The sequence below is a fragment of the Phyllostomus discolor genome, chromosome 13 (assembly GCF_004126475.2).
Source record: "Phyllostomus discolor isolate MPI-MPIP mPhyDis1 chromosome 13, mPhyDis1.pri.v3, whole genome shotgun sequence".
Lineage (NCBI taxonomy): Eukaryota > Metazoa > Chordata > Mammalia > Chiroptera > Phyllostomidae > Phyllostomus > Phyllostomus discolor.
In genome coordinates, this window is record NC_040915.2 from 50,474,598 (window position 1) to 50,489,033 (window position 14,436).

Below are 14,436 nucleotides of genomic sequence, written 5' to 3' on the forward strand. Positions count from 1 at the left end.
GTGAGCAGTTTGGCCCTCTTCTCCCCACCCTCCTTCCTACCTGGATGGGCACTGGAATCATAAAATGTTAGCACCAGAAGGAAATCTTCCATCTGAAGGTTAGCTCAACCCCTTAGTTTCTTAGATCAGGACACTGGCCCTCAGCATGGGAGGCTGTTCCAGGGTCCCATGCACACTCTGTGGCTTTCCATTTCCATTTCAACAAACTCGAGGGTTGTTGTGGGGGAGGGTATGAAATGCGACGACACAGAGGGAAAAGTCTGGAAGATTTTGGGAAGCAGTCCATTTGAGTAAAGTCATGACTCTTAGATCGTGCCTGTCATTCATGATTTTGCTCCTTGGTCAGATGGACAGGAGTGTCCCGGGGGTGGGAAGGTCTCAGCTTGGAGGCCCTGTGATCAGCGAGATGGTATACCTGTATTCATTGGTTCACAACCCAGTCATTGGTTGATTCCTTTACTCGAAATATTTGCAGAGCCGATTTGTCTTGAAAAGAACACAATGGCACGACAGTGTTATTATATTGAGAGTGGCTATAGAGGGGCAAGGGTGGAATTGAGGGGACCAGTGAGGAGGCTGCTGCAGAAATCCAGGCACGGCTCGGGCCAGCTGGGGGTGGCGAGGAGTGGCCAGATTCTGAATTCAGAGGCTACGAGTTTTCAGCAAACGTGAGGTTCAGGAATTATCTGCTCCACCTTTCACAGCTGCCCAGGTCCTGGGGGCCTGTGTCACCGGAACTCCCAGGTTCTGAAGGCGGCGACTAAGGCCCTTGGTTCCTCCATGGGGCTGCATCTAGTCGACACATCGGCACCAGAAGTTATTGCTGGCAACATTTTTTTTTTGTCTCTCTGGCAGGGAAATCCGTGGGAGCTTTTATCTTAATTAGGTTACATAGGGCGCCATCATCCATCCGTCTTCCCCGATTAACTTGGGGGAGGATGTGAGGGGGATGACGGAAGGGAAGGCAGCCCCAAGCTGATCAATATGAATCGGAACAGACTGGTTGGAGTCTCTGCGGACTCATCAGGAAGGAGGAGGGAGGCGAATAGGATTTGTCAAAGATGTTTTGGTGGAGAAGAAAGAGTCGGAAGGCTGTCTGGTGCTGGGGGACCGATTTAGGGATCTCCTTAGTGGGCTTTGCCTGACTAAGTAGGAGAACTCTGCCTGCACCCAACTCCCCAGACTTGGGACATTGTTTATGTCACTAGGCTGGTTGGGAGTATCAAGATCCTGGAGACTTGACTCAATTCTGCAGTAGGAGTGGCTCGTGTGGGCCGTCGTAGCTGTTTGTAACTCAGTATATCCCGGATGCACTTTAGACTCATCAGTGGAGAGTTATAGGGGAGGAAGGAATGGAGGGGGTGGAAAATGAAGTAGGGGAGGAAGGAAGGAAGGAAGGAAGGATGGAAGGAAGGAAGGAAGGAAGGAAGGAAGGAAGGAAGGAAGGAAGGAAGGAAGGAAAGGGTGGAGAACACAAGAAGGGGCATCAAGGGAAGAGCATGCTCGGGGATTCAGCACCTCGGACAGAGGTCCACTCTCCACACTCCAGGGAGTCTGCTCCAACAGATTGCACTTTTTGGGTACATTTGGGACAGAGGCCTAAATTAATTAATTCCTGACCAGGAATCGAACCGGTGACTTTTCCATTGCAGGCTGTCGCTCAATCCACAGAGCCACATGAGCCAGAGCAGGAATCTGATTTTTAAACGATGCCCTGGGTGACTCTTGTACACACTAAAATCTGAGAACCACTGATGATGATGATGATAGTAGCTGTGGCATAGATATCTTTGTAAATTATACATATTTGGGGATTAAATTAATATGTGAGGTATATAAGTACAGGTACATGAAATGTTTTTATAAGTATTGATATAAAAATATACGGCTGAGCACAGTGCCTGGCTCACGCAGTGAGTCTTAGCTATTGTTTTCTGTTTGTAAGCAACCTCGGTGAATAGTCAGTTCCCACGAACTTGACAAGGGGGCTCCCGAGCTTCCTTCAAAGGCCTCCTTGCCTGACAGCCTGGCTTTGCTCCGTGTGCACAGCTGTTCCAAAGACATGAACCTCAGACAGAGAGAGAATGAACCCCAAATGAGCTTCAGGCACTTGCCCTGCTGCTACTACTGCTGGTAGAAAAATAGCATCATCTCTGCTCTTTAAAATTCCTCTGGCAGATGTGCACACAGCTGTTCCGCCCCCTTTCTGCGGGCAGAGAGCAGGCAGCTACTGCCAAGAGTCCAGGAAACCACTTCATAACCCGCTCATGCAAATAAGGCCCATGACAGCTTTCCCCCTTTTTATTAATCTCCCCTTCTTCTTTATTTCTCCCCAAGGAGGCTATGGGGTGGGAGGCATCTCTTAGTTCTAGATGCTTCTAGAGCAGGAACTTGAGGGGGAGAAGCCCCTCAGAAGGAAGAACAACCAGGAAGCGAGAAGAGCAAGTCTGGGTGGCTGCTGGGATGCAGCAAAGAATGTTGGTAGAGTTTAATCCCAATAACACTGTCTTGCTGTGTGACCTTGGGCCAGTCACTCCCCTCTCAGATTCTCATCCCAAAGCAAACAGCACATTACAGTGGAAGAGGCATGAGTGTTGGAGCCCGGTCTTTGTAAGTTGGAATCCTGGCTCCACCTGTAGTGCCTGTGTGACCTTGGGCAAGCATCTTTACTTGTCTGCATCCTTAGTTCTCTCTGAAAAAAGAGAGAGGCTAGGAAATCCTTGTCCTGTGTGCCCAACAGCTTTGTTGTGAGGATGAAATGACCCAGTGGGTATCAAAACACATCCTAAGATGTGAAGTGCTGGAGATGTATAAGGTGTCATTCATTCCTTCCGTGGAAACTTGACTCCTTCATCCCCACCAAGTCCAGGGCCACACTGTGCAGGACCAGACAACTCCAGACAAGCCACCGGGACACAGGTTGCCTTGCTCTTGGTGCTGCCTGCAGGATGATCAAGTTTCAACCTGCAGTTCACTCACTTGCTAACACAGCTCCAGGCATCAGCCTAGGGGGAGGCATGCCTTTCATCCATCATGGGAGCATTTGGAGAGAGGCAGTTGAATGCCACGGGTAAGTGCAGGAGGCATAAGATGGGTCTAGTTTCAAGTCTCAGGTCTATCACTTACCGGCTGTGTGATTTTGGACAAATCACTTAACCTCTCTGAGCCCCTGCTTCCTCCACACTTGAATGAAGATAGCCATAACTACCTGGTAGCATTGTTGAGGACTGAAACAGATAAAGTGTATATGAAGTATTTTGCCCAGAGCCGGGTATGTAATAGGCGCTCAATGAGGGAACGCTATCTCTTTTTCACTTATTTATACCTGTTTTGAGTCTGAGGGAAGGGCAGCCTTCTCAGGTTTGTCAAGTGACTCTGCAGCTGTTGAGGTGGAGAGACCACTGGCTAGAGGCACAAGGTGTGCTGGAAAGAGCCTCAGACTGGGGATTACCACAGATGGGCTTGGAGGCCTGCTGGGGCTGGGTGACTTTCAGTGTATCCCTTCCTTCCTCTGCATTTTCACTTTCTTACCTGTACATGAGGGGGACGTGGCCTTTAGCTGTCTGCCTCCCAGGGTCCTCGCGGGGTCCAGAGGAGCGGACTCATGGAGCAGTGCCTTGCCAATCCAAAAGTGCTGTAGCGCTGAAAAGAAGGAGCTTTTGTGCGTGAGAGGCGGGAGCCACCTCACCACCATCCGCTGTTTCCTCCCAGCCATTCTGAAGCCCCCTGAGAGTCAGGCAGACCAGGCCAGGTGGAATTTGCCTTGTCAAAGCCTGAATCCTCCTGAACTTGAGGTCTGTCCTAGCCACCAAGCTCTACCCCCTCTGCCAGCACCACAGGGGATACCACTAACCCCTGGCAATTCCTTAAAGCTCCTCCCACTGGCGTTTTACCTGAACAGCTGAGCTAGGACAGTCCAACTCCTGGAGAACATACTCCAGTCTGGCCTCCCTGGCAACTCTCTCCCCCACTCCCAACGCCCAGGGTGCCATGAGAAAACAAAAAGCTGAGACTTTGAAGAACCTTCGATGAAAGGACTACTCACAGAGCAGTCGGCGAGGTTAGGAGGACTGATGAGGGATATTGAGACACGCAGAGACTAGCCATAGTTGGGAGTGGTTACCATACCTGCGCCTGAATATCCAAGGAGAGCGACAGGGTTACCAGATGCTGGTGAGAGGTGGAGCCGGGCACGGGGTGCCAGAAGGAGCTGCGGTCCCGGAAGGCCTGGGCCACAGCCAGAACCACAGTGCAGAGCGGGGACCGGGAGAAATACCTCCTTCCAACCTCGGCTGGTGCCTCCCATGGACCAAACCCACTGGGAAGCCGGAGGACAAGGGAGCCCATTGACGCTTTCTATGTGGGTCAGCCTCTCCAGTCACGGAGCGGCGCAGCGCAGAGAAGGCCAGGGGGCGGGTCTGCTGGGGGAGCGTCACCCGGGAGAATAACCAGCCCGCACCCAAACCCTCCTTCTTGTTGGCCCTGTTGGGCCCCCGACTCTTAGTGAGGGGGACCGCTCCACTTTCCTGGGGCCATTTTGCAGAGCAGCATTGTCCTTCTCGAGGACCCGTACTGAGAAAACGGACACCGAAGGAAATGAAAAGTTCGGAGACAGGCCTGGATGTCCAGTGCAAACTGTAGGAAGAGCTGGAGGCTGTTGCAGACATGAGCTGGGCGGCGAGCTCCGTGAAGCCAAGGTCAGTGAACCCAGGGTCTTGCTCTTTCTTCTTTCCATGCAGCTCGAAGGCATCTCGTTTCTGTGGCGAAGGCATAGTAGTTATACTCGTGACTTTGGAGTCCGGCTGTTTAAACAGGGGTGTGTTTATTAACCTCTCCGAGCGTCAGTTTCCTCATGCATGAAATAGGGCCTAAATCTACCTTATAGAGTTGTTATGAGGGTTGATTGAGAAGCTGAAAGCTAGGATCTGGCCTCCCGGAAGACTCAGGGTGTGACAGCTAGACTATTACACCGCCACTGACTGTGACTTGCCCTGCTGGGGCTTCCATGGCTGAGGGACAGCCCTCTCTCAGGCCCCACCCTGGCATCCTTCCCTCGATCTGGTGCTCGCTGCTGGCCCTCTGCCCCCAGGGAGGGCTGCTGTCCGGCTCAGCTTGCAGAGCCCTGGGCAGGAGAGGCTGGGGGAATGCAAATGTGGCCTTTTCTGGGCATGTGCAGCTGCTGTTTCCTCGGGTCCATTGCCAGGAACAAGGGCAGGTCTGGGCCCCCAGGATGCCCTAGGCTCCTTCTGGCCCCTATAACATGAGCCACATTAGTATCCAGCAGCACCTCAGGGTTTTCTGTTTGCAAAGTGTTTTGATTTTTATCCTCTTCTTGTAGCCTCACAATGACCCTGGATTGTTATTATCCACCGTATTGTATAGAGCAGGAAACCCAAGGCTAAAGGGGTCAGCAGACTTGCCTGAGGCCACAAGGAGAATTGGGGCAGAGTGGAGATTAGAACCCATGCACTGTGAGCCAGGATTTAAAGTTTGTTGTATTACTGAGTGTTGCTTCTGGCTGTGAATAATAGACAACCTTGACTTAAAGTACTTCAACAATTAAGACTTCCATCATGTCCCCAACGGGAAGTCTGGAGGGCACCTGGTTAGTTAACCAGCATTTCAACAACGTCATCTGACTTGGATTCTTTCCATCTCTACACTGATCGGAATCGCCCTCAGCCTGGCTCCTCTTAGTCACAGCATGGCTGCTGTGGTTCCAGGTGTCACATTCAGATACAACATCCAGGGAAGAGGAGAGCCCTGCTCTTGACTGATTATGTTTCTTTAAGAGCAAGGAAACATTTCCAGAAGGTGTTGGCTAAAACCCGAGTCCCCTGTCTCGTTCCCAAACCAATCCCTGGGGAGGAAGTAGGCATGGCTGAGACCAAGAGCCTCTCTTCCGAGTCAGGAAGAGGAGGGAGAAATGGCCGAGGTGGGCAGCCACCTGCCCTCTGCCTCCATGCTTGTGACCAGTGTCCCGTTAATCCAGGCCCTGGGACTCATCATCTGTCTGTGTCGAGTCGCAAAGCATGCTTCCTGGTGTAGGAGATGAACCTGGTGCCAGGACCCTGGATGTGTGGTCTCAGCCTGTCGCTGGCTTGGAGAAAAGCTGGGACAAGAGACTTTCACTCTCTGGAGGGTATAAACTGTCGTGGGTGGGCACCCTAGCCCTGGCATCAGCAAGCTCTGGTTCCTAGTTCTGGCTGTGTGGCTCTGAGCAAGCCTTTGTGACCGCCATCGTTTCTTCAGCAGAGTGGGCCTAACCGTGGGCTGTGTCTCCAGACCGCAGTGATGGTTACAGGGGACACAGTGCAGAAGGGGCTGGCACAGCGCCCCGTGCATAGCAGGCGCTCGATAAAGGCCAGCTGGTGTTAATTAAGGAGCTGGTAGTCCCTCTGGGCCCATATGCTCTTGGGGACCCTGGCTTTGCGTTTAACCCCATGGCCATCTTAAATCTCATTGCTCCCCTAGAAGGGAGGGGCCGGCTGGTACCCTCTTGACTCCAGAGGGAGCTTTCTGGGCAGCCGCAGTGGTCAGTGCTCTCCCTGTGAAGCCATCGCAGCCTGCGCGCCACGCAGGAAGTCCAGCTGGCGTTTCCTTCCGCCTGGTCAGTGCTCTGAGAAGGCGCCCAGAGACTGCAGACCTTCTTAGACAGCAGCAGAGAGCCGGCGGCATTTCCTCCCCCTCCAAGGGGGCCGGGGACAGCAAGTGACACTTAGGAGTCACCAGAGCTGCCCTGTGGCTGCTGTGTGGCCTGTGCAGCTGTGGTCCTAGAGCTGACACAAGAGTGGCAGACCGAGAAGCAAGTGTTATCAATAGAAGCTTCCGGCATCACAGGTCCAGGCTGGAGATACCCAAGGCACATCAGCTCAGCAAGGAAGTGCCACACCGTCAGGCGGCGGAGGCCGGCCCAGGTCCCCGCTCTGCCCTTTGACCTGAGTGACCCCGAGCACATCCCTGTGTCTCTCAGAGCCTCGGCCTTCCCACCTGGAGCAGTGGTTCCAAGCGTAGACTCTGGATGCTGCTGGGGTTCAAGCCCGAGACGCGCCCCTTCATGTGTGAGCTCCAGCTTTGGACTTGCAGAGCCTGGGCTGCATCTCCAAGACTGGGGTCTAAATTCTGAACAGTTACCCATCTCAAAGCCCGTAACTTAATCATGTCCATGAAGTCCCTTTGCCACGCAAGGTGACATTTTCAGCGATTCTGAGGATCAGGATGTGGACACCTTTGGGAGGTCATTATTCTGCCGATAATAACTCTGTGTGATTCCATTTCTGTAAAGTTCAAAGCCAGCTAAACTAATCCAAGGGTAGTGGGTGGCCTGGGGTAGTGGGTGGGGGGTGGGGGGACCTCCAATTTGGGTGCTGGTTACATAGCTGCGACCGCTTTCTGAAAATGTATTGCTTTTATGCACTTGTGATATATGTACTTTGCTGAATATGTGTTATACTTCAGTAAAATAATTTACTTAGACGAAACTAGGATCCAAATGGTACCAGCTGGGTGCATGCTGCGGATGTGAAATGTGCTGTGACTTATTAAACGCTTATTCTTATGACAAGGAGCGGAGGGCAGCACCAGCCGCATGGGCGGTCCTTTCAGCAAACATGCTCGTGCGTGTTTTGCAGAATAATCCATGCACAAAAAATGGAACAGGATACATTTTCATAATTCAGAGCTTCACGTGAATTTCCTCATGAAGGTGACTTGGGGGAAAAGGAGAAATTCTCTATTCCTTCGAACTGTTTTATTTTGTTTGTGGGTGTTTAAAAGGGACTGAGACAAGAGTGGTGAGAAACAGCCCGATGAACATGTGGTTTTAAAGACGTTACGCACAAAAAGGGAAGGAAACGGGAAAATCAGGTGATGTGTGTGACAAAGGACCCGTCCAGGTCCTCCAGGTATTTGAAGAAAATCCATAAATGTTCACAGGCAGCGAGGGATTAGGGCTAGTATCGTGTGTTAAGTGACACATACTTTATGAAACAACCTCCTGTGTCAGTCTGAATTTTCCAAACCACCCTAGCAGGGCGGCATTTCATCATGCCAGTTGCACAAACGAGCTGGAGCATCAGAGAGGCGAAGGGACTTACCCGAGACATTTCAGCTAAAAACTGGCGGCACTGGCATTCGAACCTGAGTCTAGCTGACTCCCAAACCCCACGTGCTCACCTGCCTTCCTGGTCTGGTCCCCTGAACTCTGGGCCTCGGTTGCAAAGCAGAGCCTGGTGATTGGAGGTGACGGTGATCCAGAGCCTAAATCCTTCCCCTCCAGCCCAGGCAGAGGACCCAGCAGCCGCGCTGATGGGTCAAGGCTCCAGGCATCCCTGCCTGTCTGGGCTCTGGATCCTCAGCATCCCGGGAGTGTCTTTTGCCGAGCACATCCGTGTTCCTGCCTGGGCTCAGCTGGCTGCTCTCCATCCATGAAAAATCTGATGATTTTTTTTGACTTTCTGTGTGTGCTTGACAAACAGGGCAGACTCGGGTGCCGTGTTTTATCGAAGCCAGTGCAAGTGCTAGGAGGCCAGCAGTGGGTAGCGGAGGGGCGGGGGCGGGGCGCTGAGGGGCCTGTGGGGAAGAAGCCTCTTCCACCTCTTCCGTTGGACAGGAGACGGAAACACATGTCTGTGGTCGTCACGGAAGGTCACGGTTATTGACTGAGCCTCTCCTATGTGCCAGGTCGTGTGCTCCAGAGTAGTTTCAGCGACGGGGATTTTGAAAGCCTCCCAGGAAACTGTGATGGGCAGCCAGGGTTGGGCGCCCCTGGCGGAGGAGCATGGCACAAGCAGGGGAAAATGAGGCCGGACGGGGGCGGGTGGTGCCAAGGAATGTCATCTTTGGAAGGGGCTGGATCTGAACGAGCCAGCTCTCCATCCTTCCCCTTCCCCTCCTGCCCTCTGTTAAATGCCACCACTCTCGGCCCTCCTTGTCATGTACCACCCTCTCAGCAGCTCTGCCCTTTATTTAGCATGTGCTGCAGTCCCCTGGGGCTTTGAATGGAGCACCGCATTTTATCCTGGGGAAACCTCTGCTTAGCAACTATTACGCACCCATTTGGCTGAAGAAAATAACCGAGCTTCGGAGAGGTGAAGTGAGGTGTCCCAGGGCACACAACTGGCAGAGAGAGCAGAAGAACTCAAACTTTGACCTTCATTTCCTTCTTTTCTTTCTTACCTCTTTCTTTTCTTCCTTCACGTTTTCTCTCTTATTTCCTTCGGTTTTCCTCCCTCCATTCCTTCTCATTTTCTTTTAGTTCTCCCCTTCTTGCTGTCTTCCTTCCTTCCTCCCTGCATGGATGCGAACTGCAGACGTTCTGTGGGGAAGTCAAGGAAGTATGAGATGAAGCTGTTTTTAGTCTTGCTCTGGAAAGGTAACCTCACTCATTCGTCCGCTCAGGCATCTGTCATCAGTTCTTTATGGAGCACCCACTGTGTGTCAGGCGCTGTGCTGCACGCTCGGGCTATAGGAATAAGCAAACGAAAATCTCCGCCCTCCTGGACCTGAGTTTCTAGCAGGACATACCTGTGGGCAATGCCGTTGTCTTAGTGTTCTCAGGCTGCTGTGACAAAGCACCATAGACTGGGTGGCTCACACAGCGGACGGTTCTTTCTCATGGTTCTAGAGGCTGGAAGTCTGCCAGCACAGGGGGGTTCTGGGGTTCTGGTTAGGCTCTCTTCCTGCCTTGTGGATGGCTGCCTTCTGCTGTGGACTCACCTGGCCTGGAGAGGTCGGGGGAGGGAGGGAGGGAAGGAGAGGGAGAGAAGGAAGGAGGGAGAGAGGGAAGAAATAAGCACTCTTGCGTCTCTTCTTACAAGGACACTAATCCCACCACGAGGGCCTTACCCGCATGACCTCACCTAAACCCAGTTACCTCCCAGGGTCCCCCTCTCCAAGTGCCACCCCACTGGGGGTTAGGATATCAACAGACGAATTTTGGAGGGACCCACCTCAGTCCATAGCAACCCCCCAGCAGTGCAAGGCTGTGGAGTAAAAGTGTTGCCCGGGGCAGCACAGCGGCGAGGGCCAGACAAGGGCCACAAAGCATTGGCTAAAGGGGCCCAGAGGAGGAAAGTCTGGGGACACAGGAGCTGTCGGGGCAGGAGGTGAAATCAGTCTTTCTGTCCCTGGGGCGGTTTTGCGGCTTTTCTGTTCTCAACAACATCAGACACTGGAGCCCTGGCTGTCACTGGGCGCAAACGCTCAGCCAGCCTCCCCCTTCCCTCCTGGGAGGGTCCTCGTGGCCATCGGAGGGGAGCTTCCCGGCCCTGGGAGGCCTAGGCTTCTGGAACACTCTGGGCAGCCCGAGAACTGTTACAGGAGACGCCGGGCTTACTGGACTGGCCAAGCTTCATTGTCGTTTTCTCTTTTTAACAGACACGAAGGCTGAAGCGGGCCCCACATGCACATGTGCCTGAGTGTTCACTCCTTGTAGGACTGTGGGCATGGGAGACGTGATCGGCGTGGAGGTGAGTGTGTGAGTGATTGTGGGGCCCCTGTGCGTGTGCCTATGTGTGGGACTGTCTGAGGCATGTGTATGTGTGTTTATGTATGTGTGTGCACTTACACGTAAGGCAGTGTGTGGATCTGTGTGGGCACATGTGTCTGCCCAGATCATGAAAGGGTATCTGTGTCGTGCCTGTCGAGGGTGTCTACGGGGCAACTATGAGATGACATGTAGCACCTATAGGCCCGTGGGAGCAAAAATGTATGAATGTGAAAAGTACCTGAAGCGTAGACGCGATAACGCTGTTCACCGGGGGCACTGAGAAGGTGGAGTGTGTGTAAGAGACTGTGTGTGTGTGTGTGTGTGAACGCTTGTGAGTCTGTGTGTGTATGTGTCTGTGTTGAGGTGTGTCTGCATGGCTACGAAGTTGTGTCTGGGTGCACATATGTGGGTGGGGTATATGTATTGGTGTGTGTGTGTCTGTCAGGGTGCATCTGGGTGCACGTGCATGGCTACGAAGCTGTCTCTGGGTGCATGTGTGTGTGGAGCGGCGTGCATGTGGGGTGTGTGTGTGGGGGGAGTGCATGTGTGTCTCCCTGCATGCTGCTCAGCAGTGCGTGTACACGCGCCGGTTGGGGGAGAGAGTGACAGAGCCTGGGACAGGAGACGGCACACACTCCCCCTGCCCTCCAGTCTCGAGATGTGGGTCCTTTGTAGCTGAGATTCATTTTCCTGTTTAGCGTTTATGCGGCGCTGTAGACCTGCAGAGTGCGCGACAATCGGTTTCATTAGTTCTGCTTGTGTGTTATATATAGCAGCGACCTCAGCTGCACCCAGAGACTCTTCCCAGAGATGTGAACTGAGCAAGGCACACTCTACCTGTTTCTCAAGCTCTGCGTATTTCCTGGGACGATGTCTAGTCTTTGTGTGTGGATGAGTGTTAACGTGGACTGGCGGTGGCTGTGATGCAGGGTGGGGCGGCCACTCAGGTGGACCGGCCGGCCAAAGCTTTCCCTTCTCCAGGGGAGGTCAGCGAATCTCATCACTTAGGTGACTTGCCCAGCTCAGCCCTCACTTGCCTGGGCTAGTGGATGAGGGATTATTTGCAAGACTGGCTTAAAGCTCCTTCCATTTCTTGGAGAATACACTGGTTCTTTGTAGTTGACCTTGTGATGTGGCTACCAACCAACCAGTCTCAGTGTGAGTTGCCCCCACTCCCACCCCATCCCACTCCCAAGCCAACCGTGGGACAAGGACATGGATGTAAATGACTCTTCAGGGAGGTGACCTCAGGAAGCATGAATGAGGGACTGGAAAAGGGAAGTGGGAAGGGAGAAAGGCCAAGGAGAGGTGTGTTGAGGGGATCGCAGCTGTGGCCACTGGAGCTTTAGCCTCCTGAGAAACCGTGCCTCAGAACCTATGCCCCGAGAACTGAGAGGCTGGGCGATTTATCGGTCCAGTCCCGCCCTGGATTGGTTCAGAGCTGTTTCCTCCACCCCCCGGAGTGCTAACAGCCCTAGATACCTGGGTTGAGCCTGCCCGAGGCACAGCAAGCTCCCCCGTTGCTGGAGGGAGTCCTCGGGTTGAGGGGGGACAGGCGGGAACAGGTGCTCCAGGCAGAAAGCTTGTGCTTGGGGGGGACTGTTGGCTGCAGCCACGGGTGAGCTCGGGTGGGCCAGGGGCATGAGGGAGTAGGGGTCAAGTGTCTGCTACACACCCCTTGGACTCTGGCAAAACCTTTATGGCAAGGTCACCAGTGACCTTCAAGGTCATAGATTCCATTAGCAAGTTCCTGGCTCATTGTCTACATTCTCTGCAGTGGTTGGCTGTCCTGGGAATCCGCACTTTTCTGGTTCCTCTTTCCTCAATGGCCCTTTCTCTTTCTCTCTTTTTCTTTCCCCCAAGTGTGGATAGTCCCCTAGTATCTTTTGGGGTTTTTTTTCCTTGCCCCGTACACAAGCTCATCAATACCCTGTATGATGTGCTGTATTGGAAGCCTCCAGTTTTGTCCCTACAAGTCCTGGCCCTGTGTTTACAAAACCATTTCAATGAATCACTTCGGCAACTCACAGTCAGCATTCCCAAGTCTAACCGGCCGCCTTTGACCTCCTGCTCAAATCAGCTGCCCCCTTGCCCTCTCAAGTTTGCTCCAGGGCCAGGTGCCTCGGCCTCACCTGAGCATTTGTGGATGCAGAATCTCAGGTCCTGCCGGAGACCAACGGCGTCAGAACGTGCATCTTCAACACATCCTGGGTGACGCGTGTGCACATGAATGTTGGATGAGCATCGGTCCACACTATTGATCCTCTGGATCTGTTTAATGCTACCAACATCCTACCAATTACCCAGTATTAAAACTTTGCAATTATTTGAATCCTAGGAATAAGTACCCTCAAGCCTTTTCTCTAAACCAGGGTTTCTATGGGACCGAGGCCTCAATGAAATAATAAGTGATAATAATATAATTGCTATTGACATGTCTCAGTTGAAGAGGTCTGTGACAATATTATTGCACATATAGTTTCCCTTCAGTACATAGTTACGGGCCTCTTGCCTAATGACTAGCTCCGTGGTAAGCTGTGATGATACAACATTGAACTAGAAAGTCAGTTCTTATCGGCAAGGAATTCACAGGTCAGAGGAAGGAGACACAAATGGGTATCAGGTGATAAACGGAAGATGCTTGGAGACCAAAGGAGGGGTCCTAGCGCAGCCCCAAGGTCAGGAAAGTCTTCCTCGAAAGGGGTGTCCGTCCTGCTGGAAGGAGCCTGGAGGAGGGGAGGCCCGGCCAGCGAGGTCAGGAAACAGCAAGGGGCTCGCAGGGAAGTGGCTGGTATGTGCTCTAGAGTGCGGCCCTGCTGGCCCCTTAATGTCGGACTTCAGGCCTCCGGAAGTGTGAGGGCTCACATCCCCATGGTTTTAGGCCACAGGGTTTGTGGCAGTTTGTTACAGCGATCACGGGAAACTAGTCCACCTGGTTACCAGTTCGGGAACACTGTCTCCACGCCAGGATGGATTCCTCCTCGAGGATCCTTGGAGAAGCGGTGCTCTTGTTCCCGTTTGATGCATGCGGAGTACTGAGTGTCCCGGAAGTGAAGCCACTCTTGCTAATTCATTCATTCGGTAGACATTGACGGGCCTCTTAAGTGACCAGGCACTGTCCTGGGCGCTGGGGCAGCCAGAGTGGTGAGCAAAGTAAGTGTCTTTGCTGAGGTCCCCGGGCTTATAAATCCAGAGCAGGAATAAGCATTCAGACTGAGTTGAATAGTGCCTCACCCCCAAATTCATGTTCACTCAGAGTCTCAGAATGTGACTTTCTTTGGAAATGGATTCTTTGCAGACATAGTCAGATTATGACAAAGGCACACTGGGTTAATCCAGTGACTGCTGTCCTTCCGCGAGAGGTTTGGACAGAGAGACCCTGGGAGATGCCATGTGACAACACAGGCAGACACTGGGGTGATGCATCTTCAAGCCAAGGAACCCCAAGGATGGCTGGCAGCCACCTAAAGCTAAGAAGAAGCGAGGAAGGACCCTTCCCTGGATTCTCCAGAGATAGCACGGCCCTGGTGACCTCTGGGTTGCAGACTCCTCACTCCAGAATGGTGAAAACAACAGCTATGTTGGCTTAAGCTGCCCAGTTTGTGGTAATTTGTGAACAGCCGCCATAGGAAACCATGTGCCACTCCAGAACCATATATGATGGCGCTCGTGGAAGGCAGCCGAGGGAGCTGTGGTGGCCAGTGAGGGGCGGTGTGGGTGGAGCTGGGTTCCGAAGGTGGCGCAGCTGGGTGTGCAGAGAGGACAGGGAAGGTCGGGCTAGAGGGAACAGAAAGTGCCGAGGTTCTGTGGCTTGAGCATGACCTGCCCACTGGGGAAATGGACAGATCAGTTGGCGGGGGGGGGGGGGGGGGGCTGGGGCCACTCCCCTCCCGACCCTTCTGGCTTCAGGCTTCGGGGCTACTGGGTCAGCATGTCTGTTGTTCCAT